This window comes from Dromaius novaehollandiae, chromosome 3 (genome assembly GCF_036370855.1).
Source record: "Dromaius novaehollandiae isolate bDroNov1 chromosome 3, bDroNov1.hap1, whole genome shotgun sequence".
NCBI classification, from domain to species: Eukaryota; Metazoa; Chordata; class Aves; order Casuariiformes; family Dromaiidae; genus Dromaius; species Dromaius novaehollandiae.
In genome coordinates this window covers 118762898-118780666 of record NC_088100.1, presented here as the reverse complement: position 1 = coordinate 118780666, position 17769 = coordinate 118762898, and the positions used below count along the sequence as shown (strand labels likewise).

The window sequence follows — 17769 nt, the reverse complement described above, 5'->3', positions numbered from 1 at the left end:
GTGCATGTGAGTGTGTGGGGGGTGCATGTGTTTGTGCATGTGAGTGTGTGCCTGTGGGGGTGTGTGTACATGTGTGGGTGTTTGTGCGCATGTGTGTGTGTGCCTGTGAGGGAGTGTGCATGTGTCTGTGGGGTGTGCATGTGTGTAAGCATGCATGTGCGTGCCTGCATGTGCGTGTGGGTGTGCATGCATGTGTGCATAGTGTGCAGGTGTGTGTGTGCGTGGCATGGGGGTGCGTGGGGGCCCCTGGGCTCGGGGGTGCCTTCAGAGTGGCACAGCCGGGCGGGGGGAGCCCCCATCCTTGGCGGGCCCGGGCTGCCCCCCTGGGGAGTATGGGCGGCCAAAGCCGGGCTGCCTCCTGCCGCAGTGCACTGGGGGCCACCGGAACCCGCCAGGACTCGCAGGTGCTGGGCGCTGTGGCTCCTTGGGCCACTGTGCAAGCGTGGAGAGCTGCAGCGTGCCCGTCCTCGTGCGTCCCCAAACCCAGCTGTGGTTAGCGGCCTCCACTGCCTGAGTTAGCTTTACCTAGCGCTTGTGCCCCCCGCGCTGCTTCGCTGAGCACTGCTAAGCACCCCCAAGGTTTGGGGCACCAAAACGTGACGTGGCGGCTTCACGTTCCAGGCGAAAGCCCATGTGGGAGGGACTTCGCTTGCCAGGACAGGATTTAGCTGATTCTGTGACCTGTATTCGAGAGCGTCCCATTTACCAGACTTCATCAAGAAATTAATGCCAGAGTGCAGCTACCATGGCGAAGAGCAAGCGCTGCCATTTTCCAAAAGCTCTGAGTGTGCTTTGGTGCCATAACGTCCTGTAGTGCAGGAGGGAAGGAGAAAGGGGAGAAAAGGTTTCCCGAGTGCTGCAGAAGCCTCAGCTCCGTTTCCCAGAGCGGGGGAATAACTGTAACAGCTATCCTCCGCCGGTTCCCTGAGAGCTGCAGGCTCCTGGGCACCCTAGTCACGCTCAATAGCTGAAGGAGGTGCAAAGTGGTGACCCCATGTCGTGGCTGAGCCCTGTCCCTCTGTGCCACCGAGGAGGCAGCTGGTCGTGGAAAGCTGCGCGGAGGGCCACAGGCTCCCGCGACTGGAAAAGGGGCAGTAATTAATTATGACTGAGCAAGGAGTTCTCCTATCTTCCTAAGCAGTTTCCCCCTCCAAGACCAGCCTGTTTCCTGGCCTCTACCACAACGGCAGTTCCAAAAACATGAGAAGCGAATACAGATCACTCAGCAAATACGTGGAGTAAAACAAAGCCGCTTGTCCTGCTACTCATGACCCCTTCTGCTCCCCCCGGTCTCTGCAGCGCGGCATGGCAGAGCCAGTTTCCTTCTCCTGCGATTAGTCCTGCAAGAGAAACCTCCCACGCAGGGAGCACATGCTTTCCGCAGTTGTAACGTGGCTCATGCAATGAAAAGCAAGACTTGTTATTGATAAGTCAAATGCAAACATAATGCATATTCCTTCATCCAAGGAGACAGTATCATAAAGCGTTAGGGTCTAAGGTACTACCGAGTACTACTGGTATACAAAACCGCGTGGAGCTGTCGCTACAGTTTTCAGAAGCTGCTGCTGATTTGGCTTCAAGGCCTCTGCATAAAAGGCAAAATCCCAATCCAGTATCCGGCCCCAGTGGCGAGGGGCTATGTGCCGGTTGCTGCATGCAGCTGAGGTCCCCCCTCAGGGAGGGCAGGAAGGGCAGAGACGAGGGCAGCGAGGACGAGCGGTGGTGTGCAGGGCTCCCGTACAGGGCTCTTCAGCCTGAGAAAGAGGCAATGGGACCCACCGGTGGCAGGGAGAGAGCAGGCAGCGTCGTCGCTGGAGGCTGCAAGCACCAACATCTCCCCCCTGGTAGTCACAGGTGGCAGATTCAGACAAGCAAGAAGTACTGGTGGGACGCGTGGCCGTGGGACGTGGTGGATGCTAATGTTTGGTGAGTGGGCAAAAAGACATCGGGCACACCCACAGCAGCAAGGATGCCCACCGAAGGACAGCGACTGTGGCTCAGGAAATTGAGTTACACATCTCTGGATCCCAGGAGAATCTCCCGAGGGGGCATCACTCTGCGTTTGTGTTGCTCTTCCCTAGGCATCTGCTCTTGGCCACCGATGGAAACAGGCTGCTGGGCCAGACGGGTTCCTCTGACTTGACGGGACTGGTTTTACGTTAGGTCCTTGTGACTGGGCTGTGCGCAGTCACTGAGGGGTTGAGTTTTATCAGTCTCGCCTTGTGCAGGGGGGTTTCTGGCCGCTCAGGCAGCTCCAGAGGTTGTCGCTTGGCAGCGTGGCCGCTTCCCACCCCTAGTCCAAATACCCCTTCCTTCCAGTGAAATAGCCACTCCGTCCAGGTCAGACCTTGCTGTGAAAAGTGGGCTTCATAGGTGTGGGGAGAGCTTGTGTTTAGCAGGTATCGGGGAGCCAAATACTGGCCAGGTGATTTCACTCCCAGGCAGGAGCCTCCCCAGGACCCTGGAGATAGCAGCACAAATCCTGAAGAAGGCACCAAAGGGTGCTTTGGTTAGTTCAGCGTTGCCTTTCTATCTCTTCTAGGAGGTAATATCCTTTAATATAAACAGAGGGCACTGGTACTGTATCTTCACTGGGAAAAAGAAGAGGAGAGCGCTGAAGTTATTCCAAAGCTTCGGTAAGTATTTGTCATGAGTTTTACGGTGAGTCTTGAAAGAGGGTTCAAGGAAGGCAGTACGCTTAGTCCCAGGTGGGCTTCAGACAGCTCACAGGCATCAGTCGGAGCCGGTCTCCGCAAGCCTGCACAGTCAGATTTTAATGTACCCTTCTCATCTTGTACTCTCCCTCTCCAAGGATTTCATACGCTTGCTATGAACATAAGCAGTGTTTGCCTTCCCAGTCACCCCCTGACAAGGTCCCGACTCGCGGGGAATGGCAGTCCTGGTACGGAGGTACGCTGAACACACCGCCGCGGTTCCTGGGAAGGAGGAGAAAACAAATCTCTGTAATGCACTAGGTGGTGCTGTATACGCACAGTCAGGTTCGTATGCTTAATACACTGGAAACTTAACTATTTCTAATTACTTTTTACAGAGGTTCTTGAACCAGAGACAAACATTCAACGTTCAGCAAACATACCGCTGCCTAACTCCATCAGGCTTTTCCAAGAGAAAAGCAGATTACACACAAATAAGGGTTCAGCTCCAGAAGCTGTCTCAAGTCAAGCCCATGGGCCATTTAATCCAGTATCCCGGCTCTCACAGGGACCGTCTGCCTGGAGCAGAGGTAGGAATAGGCAAGCCAGCGGTACATGCTCTCCCAAAAATTCCCCAGCCTCCCGAGAGCTGTGGCTCAGGGATTTCCTGAGCTGGAGTTCCTGCATACCATTGTCTGGGATGGGGGGGATGTTTCTTCTGTGAATTTGTCCAGTTCCTCTCAAAATACTCTTTAGTTTATACAGTATTTATTTACAAGGTTCCAGCAAAAGAGAAATAACTTCTTGACAGTGTTTCCTGCTGCTGGGCTCATTTTCACTTCCTAGGAAAGGCAGCAGTGTCTGAAAGCCAAAGCCCTGTTCCACAACCTGCAGTCCAGAGACCAGCGGGGATGCATAAGACATCATGAAGTGGTCCACAAAAACAGACACAGGCATTTGCAGGCACACAAGCATGAAAACAGGGAAAGGAAATGACTGTAACAAATGTCTGTTCAAAGTTCAGCCTAGTTTTTATTTGGTTGTGAATGAAAACCACTAAATTAATACTATAAGAAATGGGGTTTATTAGGATTTTTTTTTCAGAAAGGGTAGGTGGTTCTTCTGTATAAATGAGCTCAAACACACTGCTTGGAAAGATCTAGCTCAACACTCTGCATGCCTTAGCTTTTCACCCTCATTTTGCGACTCTGTGTACAGGAGGTTGCATAGTTAGAACCAGTTATAACTCTTGCTTTGAAACAAGAATGTCTACACAAGGAATTACACTGTTATGCTTCTCACTTTTTATTGCAGCACAATTTCCTCTGAAGACAAACTGTCATCCTGATTTGTGGTGGTAGAGTAGCCAAGCCACGTTAATCCCGATCATAAATCTATTGATCTTGCCGGACGCACATCGCTCTACGTCTCTGTTTCCCCAGCGTGACCGTGGATCTAAACACTTCCGTTCCTCTCGCCCGGGGCGGCGGCGCGTCAGCAGCTGGCGGGGCCGCAGGGCTCTCGGCAGCACAAACAGTGCCGCCGATGCCCAGGTTTGCTACAAACCAGAGCAAGCTTCGGCGGCAGCCGTGAGAAGTGGCGCCTGCAAGGCTGCTTTCCTCGCAGACCACCCTTTTAGTTAAATCCGGCATTTCGGCAGCTTCAGCCTCCGCAGGATTTGGCTTGACAAGGCGCTGCAGCAGGAGCAGGGGGAGTCGAAGAAGGTCTGATTTGCATGATCCCATGCAGGCCGTCTAAATCCCTTTCTAATAATATTTCCAGTCCCAGCAGACTGCTGGCTTTTGGGATCCTGCTGGATGACAAGTGCCGCATAGACCTGTGTGACCAAGGGTTTGTTCTTCCTCTCCGAGCAAGAATTGGGGGCTACAGCACTGAAATCCTTGGAGATAACCATTGGTTACCTCCAGCTACCACACGTACAAATACCGGTGTGGGGCTGCCGCAGCCGACGGCCGGTGCCTCTGAAGGGGGGAATGCCCAGGAGCATCGCCTCGCGCGCTGCGGGCTCGAGTACAGCGGAGGAAATGGATTCGGTGCTGGTCAACGGGGCCGACTCAGGCTTCATCAGAAACATCAGCATGTTTGGGATTTCTCTTAGAGCCCCAGTTTCTGGAGCTCTGTGATTCTGCAGGCATCTCACTTACCTTTAGGAGACCCCCAGCAACTTCTGACCTCCAAAGGCAAAACCCAAAAACAGCAAAGAAGAAAAGAGCAACCCAACAAACCCCAGCTCTCACAGTGTTGAATATCTCATGATTTGAAACTAAGCCCCAAGCATCCAGGTGCCTGGCTCATGCCTTCAGCACTGCAGGGAATCGTCTTCATCTTTCTGGGTGGCTTTGGTATTGGATTTCTCCGAAAGCTGGAGGAGCTATGGGGAAAGGGGTGAAGCTCCCCCACCATGCTCTGCAAGTGCAGGCATCAGGAAGCTGTTGGGCACCTCTTCAATGTTGCAGGACCAAATGCTTCCACTTACGTTGCACTGGCAGTGTCTTTGGCGTCAAATCTTCCAGACACTGCTGCTTTGGGCTCCATTTCTGACATGTGTAGAGATGCCTTTCTTCAGGATTTCCACCCTGCTGAGCATCTTGTAAAGGGGGGGGGAAATGTTGGACATATATAGGGAACACTGCTGCTTATTGACTGGAGGGGAGTCAGAACTGTTCTTGCTCACACCTCGATTTGTCACTTTTTATAACCTGGCCTGTGGTATTGGACAGCATGAGAATTTTGCAACAAAAACCTGTTCAGTACTAGGCTATCCTGTGTGTGTTGAAGATCTGTTTCTTTCCTGCCACTGCACATCAGCACTATGGCAGGTATGACCCCCATCTGCATTCAGGCCATGGGCTACAGGCAACAACCAGCTTCGGCTCAGCTGTGCCTTCCTTGCTCATGCAAGCACGCATCCCATTGACCTCCGTGGGACGACTCCAGCAGGAGAAGGATTGGGACTAGGCATGCACCGCACGTGTAACTGAGCTCTGGATTTTCTTTTCTTCACACAGAAGTAGTCAGAGGGCTTATCCTCCTGCCTGGGAGTTCTGAAAAACGTGTTTTATAATGACTTAATAATCTCCCATAGCTTGTCTCTTCTGGATGATAAGTAACATATACAATCTCTTAAGCTGATTTTAGAGGGTTCCCACAGGGCAGAGGTCAGGTTTTGCTGCCCAGACCTGCCTTTCTCCTCAGCCCTCCTTAGCAATTTTGCATTACAGACCAGCACAGAGCTCTCTGGGAAGCAGCTCTGATGGTTCCTCCATTCTTCAAAAAGCTTCTTTAAATAAACCTGTTTTTTTAGCTTTCCAGATGCCTGGGAAAAAAGATGTGGGAAGAGGCAAGGAAGGAGGGGGTGATACAGGAGAAGCTGCATTTCAAACTGACTGGGAGCTTAACTGAACACTCTTCCCTCAGTAAATTTAGTGGTAATAAAACAGTGGTGTGACTTACACATCCTGGGTCTGGGAAAGATCATGCTCTGAAATAAGTGGCAGACTGAGCTGGAGTTCACTCACGGCACTTACCACAGTTAGTGTCTGAGTGTTTGCAAGGCTCGGGGGTTATTCACTCTGACATTACCCCTGTACAGGAGGACTGTGCTGTTATCCCTGTTTTACAGTCCCCGTGTGGCAACTGAGACACAAAGGACTGTTTGATGAGATTAGAGAGTACGAAATTAAAAAGGGTAAAAAGGAAATTTGCTCTCAAGGAAGGTCAATTAAACCAGAGAGTCTACAGCCAGAGGCAGATGTTGTGGCATAGTGCAGGAAGGAATTACTCAGTTCTCCTAATTGCAAATGTTAAAAGGGACATAGAGCTTTCTGCTTTGGAGATTAAGCCCATAACGAATTATGGATGGTCATGAGTGGAAGAGATGACATAACATGTGGAAGAGAGGATCCCAAGTCTTACTGGAGGGCTTTCCTTTGAAACATCCAGTACATCCCCCTGGAGACAAATGAGCGCTTGATGTACGGGCTGCTGAGGTCCGTTCTGGATCCTGCTATTTGCCAATGCGAGTAAGATAGCCACATCCAAGCAGGAAGTAGAACGCAGGTCTCCCAAATCCTGGGCTAATCCCACAGCTATTTGGTCAGCCTTCAGGCAGCATTCCTGAAAAATTATGGCAAACACCCTCCAGGGCTACCTTGCTTTTTTCTGGGCAGCATCCACACAAGCTTGTGCCCCCACCTGAACCTTCAAGCACTGGCCTTCATCCACGTGCTGCTCCGTGGTCTCTGGCTGCCCTGTTTCCATGGATGCTGCTTGTAAAAATCCTTACTTCCATGGGAATGAAGCAAAAGCAGGGGAAACATTCAAGAGCATGAACCAAGGAAGACAGGAGGGACGTTCATGCTTTGAGCTACATATGTGGCAGACCCATGCTATAGTATTATGGAGAAAGGAGTTTAGTTAAGATTGGTAGTTGCCCAACTCCAGTCTCAAATACATCTTCTCTCCACACAGAATTGAAACCAAACAGTGACTCCCACTTGGAGCCCCATGCTGCCCTGGCCCCATGGCAAGCAACCCTATCCTGGGGTGCAGGATACCTGCCTCATCTATGCCACTAGCCTGGGCATCCTCTAGCCCAGCACTGCTGCCAAAACACAGATGATTGTGCAGCACGAGATAACAATTAGAGCATCTAGATATGACTTACAGTTTTGGTCCTTGAAACGAACGGAGAAAGTAAGGAAGAAGAGCCAGAGTGCTAAAAGGGGCAGAGTAGCCGATGACACTGCAAGCAGCATCATGTTAACGAGCGACAAAAGAAAGTAACATTTCCACTGCCTTGGGCATGCTTTGTATTAGATTCAAGCTGCATAGATTTATAGGCTCCTTCCACAGACATTGCCCATTTCTGAAACAAATTCATCTTTGTAATGACAGTTCCTTGCAGCATCCTGCATTCTGTTAAAAAGCAGTGAAACTATGTGGAATTCAGACAGACTGCCTTATCGACCAGCTAGCCCCCATAATTTAGCCAAAATCTAAATCCCATCTAATTTCAGTGAACACAGCAGTTGGGACCTTGCTTTGTCAGCTCAGCAAAGATGGACTTTTCCATCTACATTGGCTCTTCTTGTCAGGAGAAGGCCATACATGTATTTCTTTAATGATGCTCTGCAGCTCTGGCCAGGTGAGTAGCAGGATGATCTTTCAGGTCTTTGATCACCTGTTATGTGACTAATTCCGGCAATTCATTAAGTGCAACAAGTGACCGTGGACAAGGGGAGGATACACTACTGCATAACTCACACCGTGGGCATCCTGAAGAGGCGCTTTCCTGCCATGCCAGCCAGCCCTGTGCCCCTCACCCTCCCAACGGGCTCTTTTGCTCTCGGTTGTCTTCAGACACAACCCAAGCTGAGCCCAGACACTTAGGAGCTTGCTTTTTTCTCAGGTGTCAAAATTCTGCAAGATGCTTCCTGCTCGCAGGACCCAGGGTTTAGCTAAGAGCTCAACTTTACTTACAACGCTTAGAAGAGCTAAATACTCCTGCTTGGGTCATAGCTTGGCAAAAAGCCAGTCTGGCTCTGCTGGAACCAGCTGGCTTTGGAAAGCCTTGAGCTGCCTGTATTAAATTCCACAACAGGGAGCAGTGACCATTCAGCTGATCAAGTTTGCTTTCTGAAGTATTTCTCAGCTCTGTTATAGTGACACAAGTCCATGTTAATAAATATCTCCCAGTACGGGTTTTATCTTGACAGTCTTCTTTCAAATTGTATATTCCTGATAAGAAATCCTAGTCTTTCACTGTGGCTAATAACCAATGGAGGGTTGCTTAAAGGCTAATTGGATTCTTTGTCCTAAATTCAAAAACAAGTAAAAGGAAACTTTTCTAAGGGCATCAGAGATATTCACAAATCTGAAAAAATCCAGCCACTAATTTAGGTGTCTGGTATTTATTTAGGGGCCTAATTCTAAAGATCTGATTTAAACAATTTGCTCTGTAATGATCACAGAGGGAGGGGAGGGTAGCAGCAGAAGCTAGGAGTCCCAGTCTCTGCTCTCCTCAGCTCAAAGAGCAATGTTGACAAAAGCACACACTTTTCAATGCTGCTGTAATTAAAGCAAACCAGGTACAATCTGATTAACTTTGCACTGTATTTTTAGACAAACTGTACATAAAGCACACCAGACAGTTCAGTCTTGCAGGACAGTGATAACATACGGCATAAACTAGAGAAAGCAATGATGAGAAATACATCACTCCGGCCACGGGCAGCACATTTCAGAGGAATATGCTAGTTTTAAGTAAAGCTGCATCTCTCTGAATACTAAGTGAACTTCCCAGTGGATTAGCAGCCCTGGAAACTGCAGTCCTGCTTACCCAGAGAAGACCTGCACGAGGGCAACACGAGGCCAGCTTTCCCAGCAGCGACCTCTCGGCAGGGCAGTGGGGAGCAGCCCAGGCTTGCTCACCGGGGACTCATTTATATCCTTGGTGTTTGCTGTGACTGAGGTAGAGACAGTTCTGGCTCAGGGGCTGGCCAGGCTGTCTGGCTACTTGTAGTCTCCTGGCCTTATCCTGCTTGCTGTACCAGCCTCACCCCACGGTCTAGGATTACACTGCAGAAACTGCTTTTGGAAAGCATCTGTGGCCTCCTCTGCAGTGTCACTTTACAGGGACCAGCTAGTTGCAGGGAGCAGTGGAGAGGCTCTAACTCTCGGTTTCACTAAAGGACTGAGAAATCAATGACCTCCGTGAGAGACTCTGAGCTCCTATGGCCTTCCAGTTTCCCATGCTGCATATGTAGCTGCTAATTTGTTGTCATGTGCATGCTTATCTCAGTGGCTGCTCATTAAGTGGGACCCACTAGCATTCCTGCTGATGGGAAGAAATGCTCAGCACTCCCACTGAATCGACAGCCTGTAGGAGGGAATGGGATATGATAACTCTCATTACCTCCTTCTCTAACGTCAAGAATTCAGTGACCAAAACCAGCAGGGAACATGTAGCAAGGAACCTGCATTTCCTAGCCAAGGGAAAACATTTGGAAATCTATTATCTAGGGCACAAAATGCTTGTGGTTTTCCCAAAGGAAAATATTGTTTAGTTTAATGGTTCTGCAACTAGTCTTAATTAGTTATCATGCGTCATATTTCTATTCACAACCCTGGGAATCAAAGTAGGCCAGTATATGACATTGCACACTCCTCAGGACAAAAAAACCCCTCAAACATAGCAGCATTTTGGTGCATACCAGCTGTCACATGGAGTAGCTTTGATCCTGCATGTCCATTTTGGCCGCTGACACCTCAGAGGTGAGAGCATCCTCACCACGGAGGACACTGGTGCGAAGCAGCCCCTGCACAGTGGCTCTTCCCTGCACAACCAGGAGAAACAAATCCAGCCCCGAGCTGCTCTGAGGGAGTTTAGCGTCAGTTTAGATGCTTTAAGGGAAACAGAGACCTTCCTGAATACCATTTCCCCTAGTTTTCAGATGCTGTTGATTTAAAAAAAGAGAGGTCGGCAAAGCATTCTGCCCTTTCTAGCCCTGATTCTGCCATGTTTATAAACTCAAGTCATGTGCATGGGTTTTATGCACATGCCAAGAGTTAGATACAGACTTAATTCGCCTTGCTGGATTCTTAAGCCTGAAGCCCAACACATTCTTTGATTCATATCTTTGTATTACACAGTAATCTATCCAGGATACTGGCACCCTGAAAGTCCAAGCTCCAAACAAGGGAACAGATTTAATATAACTGTACAGATACTTGAGAGTACAGTTCCAAAGAGACTTCTCAGGCGTCTTTAAAGTTTCCTGTTTCCCACGTTATCCTTTTGATCCCACATTGCTGTCATTACTATCAGCTGACTAATATTCTGAGCCAAATTCAGAGCTGACATTAACATCTGAAGATATTCACAGAATTGCAACCTTTTACTCTGTCTTTGATTTTGACCCATTACACCAACCATTTCTAAGAGAATCAGCATTCCTGAGGGGATCAGCACTTAAGCCACATGTCATATCTACCCAGAAGGACAAATGGTCATCTCAGATGTGACAACATGTCATAAACTACATGCAAGGCCATAAAGAGTAGGGGCCATATCCTGCCAAGTGCTGAGCACATGCATTGAGCTTGATGCAGTCTGAGGCTATTCATCATTTTGCAAAATCAGATTCTATGAAAGGGAGCCAGTACGAGATCCTATTCACACTACAGTACATTGCAAAATGCCCACCAAGTTCAGGGAATGCAGATATAGATCCCTTAGTTTCCAGTCTCAGAATATGCATTGTGTGGCATCTGATAAAGAACTGTGCAAAATACTTCACTCCATTCTTTTTTTTAAAGGTAAGGACAGAAAGTACACCCAAGAAGGTAACATGGTGGCTGCTTTCTGAAGGGAAGCTGAAATCACAACCATTTCTCTTCTGTTCCCTTCACAGTGTGTCAGCTGTTCCGAACAGCCCTCTGATTTCCACAGACTTTCTCAGCAAAACCTGTCTCACACTGGATTTTAGACTGTGCTCAATCATCTCTTCTTCATGGAGGAAAGACACAAAAACCAGCCTGTCTCCTTTCAATCAAAGAACATGCAGTGCCAGAGGATAAAGCATCAGATTTTTTACCCTTGACTGAAGGTACTCAGTATTTCCTCTAAAGAAGTATAGAAAAAAATTCAGTGGGTATTCAAAACTAGAAATTACCTGAACTCACAACCAGAGCATTGTTGCCTGAAGGAACTGGGCTGCTTGATATAACTCCAGAGGCTCCAGGTGCTTGGGTGTCCTGTTGATGGGTAAGGAGGAAGCTTGTTGAAGGTCATTTCTTCAGCTTGCTTTACAAGGAGCGGAAATGTCTGCTTTTAAGGAAGCTACAAAAGCTCCCCACTCTTGGAGAAAGTATTTTTCTGCCTCTTTGAGCTCCTCTGACCTCTCTCAGTAGGAAAACCAATCATACGAAATTCAGGAATTCCTACTGCACCTCAGTGAGGAATTTAACCCCATCTTTCTGAGCAGGGGAGGACCAAGGAGGAAGGGACTGTGGTCTGGCAATGACTCCAAATGGCTGCAAATCAGAAGCCATCAGCAGTTTCAGCTGTCCCCTTCCCTGAGGTCTGTGTTGCCCCTGTCCTTAACCCCAGGCACAAGAGCTCTCCAGCTGCTCATGTTCTCCCTCAGTGGGGCCAGCATGGTCCAGTCCCTCTCCACAGACTCACGAGTTGGGGGCTGCTCCTTAAAACTGCCTGAGGAGGCAACCTCCAAAACCGCAGGGCCATCCCTGCTCCACTCGCAAAGCAGGGAGGCGGCATGGAGAAGCGCCCTGAGCTTTCCCTGTATGTGTGGGGAGCCTGAATGCTGCTGATGATGGGTGCTGCCTTCTAGCACATGGCTTATCCACTATCTGTCCTGTGCTGCCCCGCTATGGGCCCACGGACTAGAGCCATCACCCAGTCTCTGCTGTCTTGGGACTCAGTTTTCTGCACTGGTTGCACAAAGACAACAGTTGCACTCCTCATGGGGAACCAGTGTCTCCTTCTGGCTCAGTCAGGTCTGCTGGGCCTTTTGACAGCAGCAAAAGAAAGGCACCCTAGCCACTTGAAGTGTTTTTTAATATGTGCTCAGGACACTGCAGCTCTTTGTAACATGCATGGGGAAGAGCACAGCAGCCAAAGGAAGCGCTTCACTGTGCTCACATGGAGCAACAAATCTTGGCGCTTGCTTGTTCCAAGCAGCTTTTGTTTGCCCTCGGCACACACAGATCTGCCCCCTCTGCCTCAGCACTCAGGGCACTGGCAGAGAGCTCTGTGCCCGAGACATGCCAGGAGGCTCACCAGCCGGCCACCCCCCGGGCCCTGCACAAGCCCAGCAGGCGCCTCTCCAAGGAAAGACTAGCAGGTCATTTCTTTCACTGTTTCCTCACACCTGACCAGTCACACATTTCTGCTGGATGTGGATTAGTGGCTTTCAGTTGCTTTCACCTCCTGAGTAGGTATGGTAGAGGCTGCATCTTTGTTTGCGTTCATGCCCACCAAAAGTTTGGCTTCACCAATACCCTACCTAAAGTCAGGCTCATAAAGCCACAGTGGCTGGTGCATAGCTACAAGACTTTGCCCTTTCTGCATTTCAGCATACCTTGACTGAACGACCGCTTCCTCCCTGTGCTGCTCTTTACACATGCAAAGTGCAGAAGATCTGAGACCAGGATATACGCACCAGTTTCATATCAAGTCAGAGCTCTGGAAGAGGCTGCTTTTATGTATGCACCACTGGACCAAACCAACTAAATGCTTTTTAAAGGTGTTTCTTGCTGGGTGACACCAGAGGTCAGATGGGAAAAAAAGAGTGACAATACCTTGCCCGACTCAGGAACAGCTGTCTGCCAGGCTTGAAGGAGTTAAGGATGGTGGTGATCTTCTGCCTCGGTGTCTCAGTGCTCACTGTCTATTCAGATAAGAGGGCAGTCAATGTCTGAGCTCTCCCCCAGACAACAGGGCTCTGAGCTGCACTAAAACGTTTCTGTGCACCCACACAGACTGGAGAGCCTACTTAGCTCATAAAGCGCAGTCGCTTTGTGAACCTGACCCTGTGATGCACTACCTACAGATGCTGCAGTCCAGACTTTATCTATTTGCACTTAACAGACATAATCACAGCATTGCCACTGGCACGTAACAACAGACTCTAGTTCTTTGTCTAGTTAATCTCGTCCAGGAAAACTCAGGTCTAACACACTGTTCCCCTATGTTAGATGCAACACTTTTTAGATTAAGAGACTGCCATCTTAGACCTTTAGAAACAGACATTTTAGTATTGGCAATATGACATAGTGGAAGAATAAGAAACTACAGAAAGAAATAGGAAGAGATAAGTAGGAGGAGAACTAGCAAGATAAAAAACGAACAGAATAGGAACAAAGAGAAAAGAGAAAGGTGCACGAAGGACAATCTAAGTTTCAGAGCTGGGATGCAGAGTGGCACTTTCTCCATGACTTAGAAACAAAATTGAATTTGGGGCTCTGGCTCTAGGACCTCCTCTGAGATCCACCGTTATAGCTGGTGACTAATTTTATAGTAGGCCAATCCAAACTCTATGTCTGAATGTAGCCCAGCAGTGGGGAAATGTGCCCGTGAGCCCAGACAGAAAGTTGTGGCCTGGACACAACTCTTCTCATTTGTTGCAAGAGATTTTTTTGTGGACTGAAGCTGAATTCCACTGCTTTATGGCAAAGATCAAATGGATTTGTGCCGAACAGATGGGAGAGGCATTACGTAAGGGCCAGTTCCTCTGCTCTTTGATTACTGCCTATTAGCCTTTATCTCAGACTCTTGGAAACACCAGCTTTCTATCAAAAGGAAATGTCACTGCTTTGGCTAATAGACTTTTTCTTTTCCCTTGAAAGAGGCTCTAATTGACTTTTTTTCAGTTGAGTATAGCTTTAAAAAGGAATATTTAATGTCAGGCATTAAAGTTTTCACATTGGCTTGCAGAGGAAATCTTGACTCACACAAACACTTGTCGAGAGAAGGAAAAGGCAGACCATGCCTCCCTTCCTCCCCATACATAGAAAGGATTTGTCTTGGCTCTCCTATCTAATTGCAAAGGTGATTTTGCACCTGAAGGGAGCTTTTCCCTCCCAGGCTGGCCTGGAGGGCCCTGAGCAAGCTGGGGGCTACCTCTGGCACCCACATGCACTGTTCAATGAACTGCTGAAGCTGGCATGCCTGTGGCTCACTTCTGTCCAGAAATCAGAGAAACATGCTGATTGCATGCAATCAATAGTTTGCATTTTTCCCCAGGTGAATAATTCCCCAGCCTTACAGATCAAGCAAGAGACATTTTAAAATTGCTTTACGGTACCGAATGCCAGACCCTGTGAAGCAAACAGAGGACTTATTACAACAAATCTGTTGAACACTTGGTTCAATCTTGTGTCTGTGCTTAAACCCCTTGACTGAAGTGCAGGCTTAAAGCTTTAGCATATGCTTTGTGTAACAGCGATTCAAATGTTTGCAGAATCAGGGCCGTCTGAGACACTGTTCATATTACACTGCAGTCTATGTGCTAGCTAGCTCACAGCCACCTTCTGCCATCCCATGGCAGCCTGATGCCTACTGCCAGCCTTGTTTAAGAAATCAGTGTTAATTTTAGTGAAGTGTGTATTATATGACACACCGAGCTCTGAGAAGTGACGGTGTCAGCCGCCCCTGCCCTGTTCTCTGACACCACCCTCCTGGCGGTGGATACTCTCCCAGCCCTCCAGCGCACTCGCAAAGGCACAGCCTACATGGGCATCTGCTGCTGCAGATATACAGGCAGGTTTGCCTTCTGCCCAAGCCAAGAAATAATAACCTGACCTGCAAAAAGCCCAATAATTATTGTCAGTCCCTTCCACTGTCTTTCACCTACGTGAACAGAAGGCATCGAATACTGCAAGTTAAAAACAGGCTCTGGCTGCCGCTGCATTCCTCATGCTGCAGCACCAAACCTTATGTCAAAGTCTGATGTGTTAATCTGAGATTGGAGCCAATACTGCAGCCCTGAGCTCCCTGGGAACTCCCCTCGAGCGTACCTCTGTGCATCCCAGGAATGTTAATTGTTTAGTATTAATGACGCTGGACAGTATATTGTAATGCACAGAACACCACACGCTGCAAAGCTCAAGTGGATTCTACAGAGGACTAGGTTTGACTGAAAGGGCTTGCCACACGGGAAGAGATCACACACATCTGCTCAAGCACCTTCTCTGCCTGTGGGATGTTTCAGGGGAAGTTTTGAGCTGGTGAGCTGAAAGGAGCTATTGTAATGCAAAGCACTATTATGACCTAGGCAAGATAAATGAATCATCGAGCTCTCTTTGTGGTGGGAGTAACAAATGTTAACAGGATGTCCCAAGATTAGATTCCTTCTTGACCCAAGGTAAGAATCAGCTTCTATTCTGAAGCGTGAACATTTCAATCTGTGTTAAAAATGGTAAATGCTGCTCTTATCCAGAAAAATATCTGATCCTTTCTGGTGATCTACTGAGCCATTTGCTGTCTGTGCAAATCATGAAAGGCACATTTGAATACAGCTAATTGCTAAAAATAGCCCCTTTTCCAGCAGCAGAAGAGCTGGCAGTTCTCTCAAGTCATGTTAAAAATACTGCGTTAGCATGACTTCAGCAGAGAGCTGCCACCTGTGCACGCTGTCAGCGTGAGTGGGACTGCCAGATCCCTGGCCGGGATTTCCTCCAACACGTGACCTGACTTGGGGGTCCCACAGCTCAGAGAAAAGCAAGTAAGTTGCAAAGTCTTAAAAATGTGACTGCAGTGACACCTGAGTGTCTTGTCTCTGCAGTTTTTTCTTTGTAGCTCGACATTTTTTGAGCCCCACATATGGACATATCTCTGAATATCAGGTCCAAGGGAACAAAGAGTTACTTCTCATTAGGTAGGAACCTTCTGGCTCCTTTTGTATGTAAGCCTGGCAGTCTGAAAGCATGCTGGTTGCTGTTGACATCTGCTGATGAAGGAGAAGTGCAGGTTGCAACTGCCAGAGAGGTCCAGTTGGCCTGCGACTCCCCTGGGCAGGGGACTCCAGTAATGAGGGACAATGACCGAGTGTGATGTACTGCCCTCTCCATTTTAGTGTGTGACAGCTTGGGGCATTTTAGTTATGATACAGTTTAATAAATATGGGGAAGATAGATGTGGAGGACTTTATATTTTGGAGGGTAGCTTGATAAAACTCAAAGTTTCTAAATAGATTTTCACAAAATTGCCCCCATTTCTAATGCAAAATCAAAAGATGACCATGTTTTTGTATAGAGATGTTTGAAACATCAACAGAATGTGATTTTCACTCAACTTTAGCAGAAAGCTTGTGAGAACAGCTGGATTCTGCTGCTCGAGATGCAGGAAGTCAGGCAATACCTGTGAGTGCTGTACTTCCAGCTCCACACTCATGATGTAGCTGCGTCTCAGTACTGAATCCTGGTTTTGAAGTCACTCTGAACTTAAATGGTACATGTTAGCACAGCTCTATTTTGCATGTATGGATCTTGAAAATAAAGGAAGAATGCTTAGCTATCGAATATACTCAGGCTATTTAAGATAGCTCAGCTGGAACAGAATTGGGGATGCAAGAACTGTGAATATGTCCACACTATACACCCATTGCACAAGCATATAGGCACATCTATAGTGCTGAAGGAGCGATATTACAATCACTTTGTTTGTGTGATGGTCAAACAACTTTTTGGTACCTACAACCCTGTCTCAATATTTTTGGATTTCTCTTTGAATCAGCAAATGCTGGGATGGAAATACGAGCTTTCGCTGTGCTCTGAGGATCAACAAACCAGTCTCCGGAGGCCCAGAACAGCAGACAGATACCAGTGCCAGCGCTCTCCCTGGAGAGCCAGGCCCAGCCTGCAGGCGCTGGGAGTCTAACCCGTTAATCTCAGATGCTCAGATATGTCAGCCAAAGAGACCCCTCTAATCAAAACATACCAGACTCAAAGGCTATATTCTGTCCTATTTAATTAGATCTAATTCTGTTTTGCTGCCTTTCTGTTTTGCTTACAGGATAGTGGCCAGCAAGGCAGCTGTGCATATCCAACTCTGAATTCTCCTTTGGAAGCTAGGGTTAGAAGGTGGTTCCTACAGCTTGTGCTAGTTCCCAAAGGTACTGTGGGAAGTACCTTGTGAGACCTAGCAAAGAACAAAGTCTCAGCAAGATCAATACAGCTCGAGGGCTCTTACTTAAGAACTATGTGGCTTCCACAACTGAACTATGTATCTTTTTATTTATTTATTTATTTTTGCATTCCACCTTTTTCCTTTTATCTCCTAATCTGAAGTTTTGTGGTCTTCTCTGCTTGAGATATGTGTACCTGTAAACTGGATACCATTGCAATCCATCATCTAACTAGACAGTAAAGCTTTAGGAAAAAGAAATTTAAAAAAACTTATAAAACATGTATATTTCATTGACCATGTTTTTATCCAGTGCAAGTTCCTACTGAGCACTCTTATGCATTATGTGACAAAAAAGCAATTTAAAGAGATCCTGCAGCTAAAGACCAAACCCAAGGTTCTGCTGGGGACAGAGGGAAAGGAAGAAAGAAGGGTGGTGCTTTTGAA

The 17769-nt window shown here is 47.9% G+C and overlaps 1 long non-coding RNA gene across 1 annotated transcript in view; it reads right to left on the bottom strand.

Moving 5' to 3' along the window:
• Nucleotides 1-2190: 2190 nt before the first annotated feature.
• The window catches only part of LOC112980012 (uncharacterized), a 55287-nt gene continuing 39708 nt past the window's right edge, over nucleotides 2191-17769 (bottom strand). Inside the window, exon 5 of the long non-coding RNA XR_003258327.2 lies at nucleotides 2191-2936. This is a non-coding gene — a long non-coding RNA (uncharacterized LOC112980012). The remainder of the gene's footprint in view (nucleotides 2937-17769) is intronic.